This window comes from Triticum urartu, chromosome 6A (genome assembly GCF_056163025.1).
Source record: "Triticum urartu cultivar PI428250 chromosome 6A, HENAU_Tu73, whole genome shotgun sequence".
Classification (NCBI taxonomy): Eukaryota; Viridiplantae; Streptophyta; class Magnoliopsida; order Poales; family Poaceae; genus Triticum; species Triticum urartu.
The window spans coordinates 395,743,170-395,749,169 of NC_141878.1; positions in this window are offsets into that span (position 1 = coordinate 395,743,170).

Consider the following 6,000-nt stretch of genomic DNA (forward strand, 5'->3'; position numbering starts at 1 on the left):
AGTCCCATCCGGACATGAGACGAAGTCTTCAATCTTGTATATTCATAGTCCAACAATCCGGCCAAAGGATATTTCGGCTGTCCGGAGACCCCCTAATCCAGGACTCCCTCAGTAGCCCCTGAACCAGGCTTCAATGACGATGAGTCCGGCGTGCAGTATTGTCTTCGGCATTGCAAGGCGGGTTCCTTCTCCGAATACATCACAGAAGAATTTGAATATAAGGATAGTGTCCGACCATGCAAAATAAGTTCCACATATCACCGTAGAGAGAATAATATTTTCACAAATCTAATTTGCTGACTTGTTTTGGCAACACGACATTATGCCATGGCCCGGTGTTTATTCGAACTGTTTCCTTTAACTAGCCCCGCACATAACGCGAGGCAGTTTTTTGACACGTCTTGTCAAAGCAGAGACCGTGTCCCCTTATCACGGGATTCTCATCAATACGGGCGTGGGTAACCCAACGGCGCCATCGATTACGGCACTTGGGGGATAAGGGAGTTTTACCAGGCTAGTGGGGACGCTTAGTTTCGTTCGCCCATATAAAGGGATAAGAATTCACCTTTCCATCCACGCCTTCTTCCTCCTTTTCTCATCCGTTTTCGCACACTCGAGCTCTAGCGCCCAAGTCCGCACTTCCCACCTCAACCTTCTCCAACCATGTCCGGAGCGGGAGGCAGGTGGATGGTCTCCTCCGCCATGGAGGGAGACATCAAGAAGCTGAGGAGAGCCGGATACCTGTCCGACGACATCGCGCACCGGCTCCCAGATGAGGGGCAGCTCATCCCCACCCCCAGGCCCCAGAGAGGGTAGTGTTCCTCACCCATTTCATCCGCGGACTGGGATTCCCTCTCCACCCATTCGTCCGGGGCTCATGTTCTACTACGGCCTGGATTTCCATGATCTGGCCCCGAACTTCATCCTCAACATCTCGGCGTTTATCGTCGTGTGCGAGGCCTTCCTCCGCATCAAGCCCCACTTCGGCTTATGGCTGAAGACCTTCAATGTCAAGCCGAAGGTTGTGGGCGGCCGCCAGGCGGAGTGCAGAGGCGCCATGGTAGGCAAAATGCCCAACGTTACATGGCTCGAGGGCTCCTTTATGGAAACCATAAAGGGGTGGCAATCGGGGTGGTTCTAATTACCGAGCCGCGTGACCCTACATGGGCAGCAGCCCCCGAGTTCCAATCTGGCATCCCCACGCGGCTCACCTCCTGGAAAGAGAAGGGCGTGTCCTGGGGTAGTTCGGGAGAGCTGACCGGACTCCAAACATGTATTCAAAACATGGTGAACAACAAGCTCAAACTCGTCAACGTAGGCCAGGTCATGCTCCACCGCCGGATCCTCCCGTGCCAACAACGGGACTTGAACTTGTGGGAGTTCGACCCGGCGCAGCACCGAACTCTGAACAGACTCTTCGACACAACTCACGAAGATGCTTGGAGGGTGCTGTTCAAAAGCGCCGAGGTCCCCCCTCCCATTACCGAGGATCGCGGATTCAGCGCGAAGCGCCAAGCCAGTGCGGTAAGCTTCTTTACCTTTCACATGATACTTATTTTTATAGATTGACTCCATGCGGGATCTAAACTCCCGTACCTTGGACAGGACTGGCAGGAGACGGCCGGACAGATCGATTGTCCGGCTCCTTTGCCCGAAGGCCCAGCAGATGCTCTTCTAGCGAAGATGCTGACTCCAGTTCCTTATACGGTGCCGGAGAAGACCAAGAAGGCCAAGGGAACCCGAAAGAGTTCCCGACGCCAGGCGTCGTCGGACTCACCGTCCGATGACTCTGCGGCGCACTCCTTCCCCGAAGACGAGGAAGAAGAAGATGCTCCCCCTCTAGTTGGGGGAGATAAGAAAAGGAAGGCCGCCCCAACTGGGGGGCCGAGGGGTCCAAGAAGGGGGGAACTCTCCTTCCGGACTACTCTACCACCGCCGCCGACGGTGAAGACGAGTGGCTTCCCAGGGCCAAGCCCCCGGGGAAGTCGTAAGTATTCAGATACCAGAGTAAGTCATAGTATTCCTTTGCCGCACTACTTTACCTAACGCCGGAATATGATTATGCAGGCCGCCCCGAGCCCATATCGATGTATCATCGGACGGCTCCCTGGGCTCGTCGGACATGGATAGCGATCCAGTTCCGACCGCCACCTCCCCCTATCCTGCAGACGACGCCGAGGTGCTGTCTCACGAGGCACCGGGTCGAGGGGAGACAGTCCCGGAGGCGCCTCAAGGCGGCCTCCCGGACTCCGGGAGCCGAGGGGACAAGGCCCCTGAGAGCTCTGAGTTCGGCCCTCAGCTGAACACCGTGCCGGAACCTCCAGTGGTTCCGGGCTCGGGCAGGTGGCCTCCTTCTAAGAGGGGCAAGACGCCTGTGCCGGTGACCTCTGTCCATCCAGAGGTGCCGGACAATCTACTGGAAGCGCTTCGCGGTGCTTCCATCGACGAGGAGCACCGTACTATTATGAGTGCAGTGGTCCAGAAGGTTCAGTCCGCCAAGAGTGGATTGACTGAAGCCTGTGCCAGCCTTCTAATAGGCTTTGAGGTAAGTGTTTTAAAATATAGGAAAAATATTACCGCATAGACAGTAGCCCCTGATGCTTTGTTCGGTGTTCACAAAGAAAAGCCAAACAGAGGATCAAATAATATCGCAGGAGTCTAATATAAGTATGTCAATATGCGTATGCAGGCCTCGCTGCTGGCGTCCGCCGCACTGACTGCGGAGGTTGCCGTACTGAAGCAGGACCTCGAGGGGTCCAGGAAAGAGCTCGGCCTTGCCAAGAGGCAGCTCGAGGAGAACAAGGGTAAGTAATACCCTGTCTATAGATATGTATATATGAAAAAAAGACGCGATTGCAAAATGACAGGATTATCGTATATCTGCCAGGGGCCACGACCGAGGTGGCGACCCTAAAGCAAGCGCTAAACAAGGCTAAATATAAAGCGTCCAAGGAGCGCACCGAGCGGGAAGAGCAAGAGGCTCGGGTGGGCGAGGTGCAGCAAGAGCTCCAGGCTCTCGTGACGAAGCACGAGGCATTGGAGCTTGACTCGAAGACGCGAGAGTCTGAGCTTGCCGCGGCCCTCGAGAGCGCGGAAATTGCCAAGGCCGAAGCCCAAAAGGCCCTCCAGGAGATCGACGCGATGAAGAAGATAGCATCGGGTAAGGCATTCTATATGCAGATCAAGCATGTAAAAGTAAATTACCGATTACTTACCCGAATTCGAAGCTCTCCAGGAGCATTCGCAGATTTGCCCCGCAGCGTGTCGAATGCCGCACAGTTTTACCAGGCCGAGGTGGGAAGCTCAACGGAGAAGCTGTTCTGGTCTCAGTATACTGGGACCGAACACCCGATGCCTCTGAGTGACCAGCTAAAGCAGCTGGTCGAGCTGCACAAGGCGGCCGAACAGGCCATGAAGGGCCTTATAGTCCGGCTGTGGTCTGGCGACGCCCTTCCGAACAGCTACTTCGGCCTGGTGAGGCGGCTTGTGGATGCCTGCCCACGGCTGGAGGTCGTCAAGCGGTCCATCTGCATCGAAGGTGCACGCCGGGCTTTCGCCCATGTGAAGGTGCAGTGGCCCAAGCTAGACGCCGTGAAGCTGAGCCAGGAAGGGCCGCCGCAGGGCAAAGAGCATCGCACCCCCAAAATTTGTTGTGAGGGTGTCCTGAAGGGTGCCCGTCTTGTAGCGGACAAATGTTCCAAGGATGTAATATTTGAGTAAACTTACTCGTGTGATCCTGTATAATGAAAACTTGTTTCATATGCGCTATGCAACGCTTGTCTAAATTTAAAATATTACCTTCTGTTTGGCCGTTTATCCAATCTAAGAGATGCCTAGTCCTCGGCTTCTGCCCCCATGCCACGAGTGCTGGGGTGTTCAGGATAAACCTGAGCACTCTTGTTCCCATATTTGGGTCCTTCGAGGGAGGTGCTCAGCACAACGAACAAGGCAACCAGACTAATAATGCTTTATCACTCTCACTTATCCATAGAATTCTATAATTTTAAATTTCGGCGAAGCCCCTGGTATTCGGAAGGCCGAATTCGGGGCGCGATACACGCCTTTAATTCGGACAGGGCCGACCCCTCGCCCTAAGCGGCATAAGTCTTTAGGGACTCGAAAACCTCGCCGAACAGCGACCAGTCTCTCGCCGCATCATGACAGTCAGTTTTAGCTTTCTCTACTGAGGTGCTAAGCCCGGCAGAACCGGGGCACAATCGCAGTAGTTCTCCTAGGGCTACCTTAGCCGATAGAGCGGAACGTAAGGTACCAAATCATAGGAGCTGGGCAAACCCAACATTTGACCAAAGACATGATTCGGAGCTGATGCATATAATGCTATAAGTTCGGGGTGCCGCACTTGTGAAAGTGTTCGGACTTTTCACACCATATTGTGGGGTACGTAAGCCCCTGGTGTATTGGCCGTACCAAAGTGTACGGTTGCAAGGCGTCGTTAATGAACTCATATATATATATATATAACAAGAATGCAATAATAGTCGTAATGTTATGCATTGTTTATTAAAAAGGTGCGTTAAAGCAAAATGATACAGATGGTGTGATTAGCAAAGAGTAGGACTATGTCCCTTCCAAGGGCAAGCTGAGGAATAGTATTAAATCAAATATTTCGCTCGTTATTGTAATCCACCTGGGAATTCCGTGCTGTGACGTAGATGTCTGCCTCCTTGGTTGCTGCATCGTGTGTTCGGCAATAGTGCTGCCGGACAGGGTTTCCAGAGATTAAGGTCCTGAAAAAGAGAAAAATAACCAAACGGGAAGCCCCTAGTGTGGTTTAAGCCGCGTCTTGGGGCGTGCCGCAGTGTGCCCCCCTCCCCACATGTGCCCATGGTATTTTTAATGCGTAATTATGTACGCGTGGCACGAGTTTCGCCGTTTGGCTGAGAGTGGGGTGGGGGCCGCATTGCTACGCGAGCTCAGATCGCGCCAGGCGGTCGAGTTGCCGATTGCTCCGAGTGCGCTTGAAGGTGTCCGGGTCTTGGAACACCGAACTGGTGTATTGCCTAGAGAGGCTATTTTGCGCTTCTGCTGCGAGGGCCGTAGTGTGCTCCTCTGTTCGGAGAGAGCGCTCTGTGTTTCCATTGACTGTAATAACCCTGCGAGGTCCTAGCATCTTGAGCTTGAGGTATGCATAGTGCGGTACCACATTGAATCTTGCAAATGCGGTTCGCCCGAGCAGTGCATGATAACCACTGCGGAACGGGACTATATCGAAGATTAACTCTTCGCTTCGAAAGTTATCCGGGGATCCGAAGACCACTTCCAGTATAATTGAGCCTGTGCAATGGGCCTCTACGCCTGGAATGACGTCCTTAAAGGTCGTTTTTGTGGGTTTGATCCTTGAGGGGTATATACCCATTTTGCGCACTGTGTCCTGATAAAGCAGGTTCAGACTGCTGCCGCCATCCATGAGGACTCGAGTGAGGTGAAATCTGTCAATGATTGGGTCCAGAACCAGTGCGACGAATCCGCCATGATGGATACTAGTGGGATGGTCCCTGCGATCAAAAGTGATCGGATAGGAGTACCATGGGTTGAACTTTGGGGCCACTAGCTCCAACGCATATACGTCCCTGAGCGCATGCTTTTGCTCCCTCTTGTGGATGTGGGTTGCGTATATCATGTTCACCGTTCGCACTTGTGGGGGAAACCTCTTCTGTCCTCCGGTGTGTGGCTGCCAGGGCTCCTCCTCGTCATCGCTATGTGGCCCCTTGTCCTTATTTTCGGCAATTAACTTGCCGGCCTGCTTGAACACCCAACAATCCCTGTTGGTGTGATTGGCTGGCTTTTCTGGGGTGCCATGTATTTGACACGAGCGATCGAGTATACGGTCCAAGCTGGACGGACCCGGCGTACTTTGTTTGAATGGCTTTTTCCGCTGACCGGGTTTAGAGCCTTTGAATCCGGCGTTGACTTCCGTATCCTCGGTATTATCGCTGTTAATGCGGCGCTTAGGTTTGTTGCGACATGACCTGCTATTGT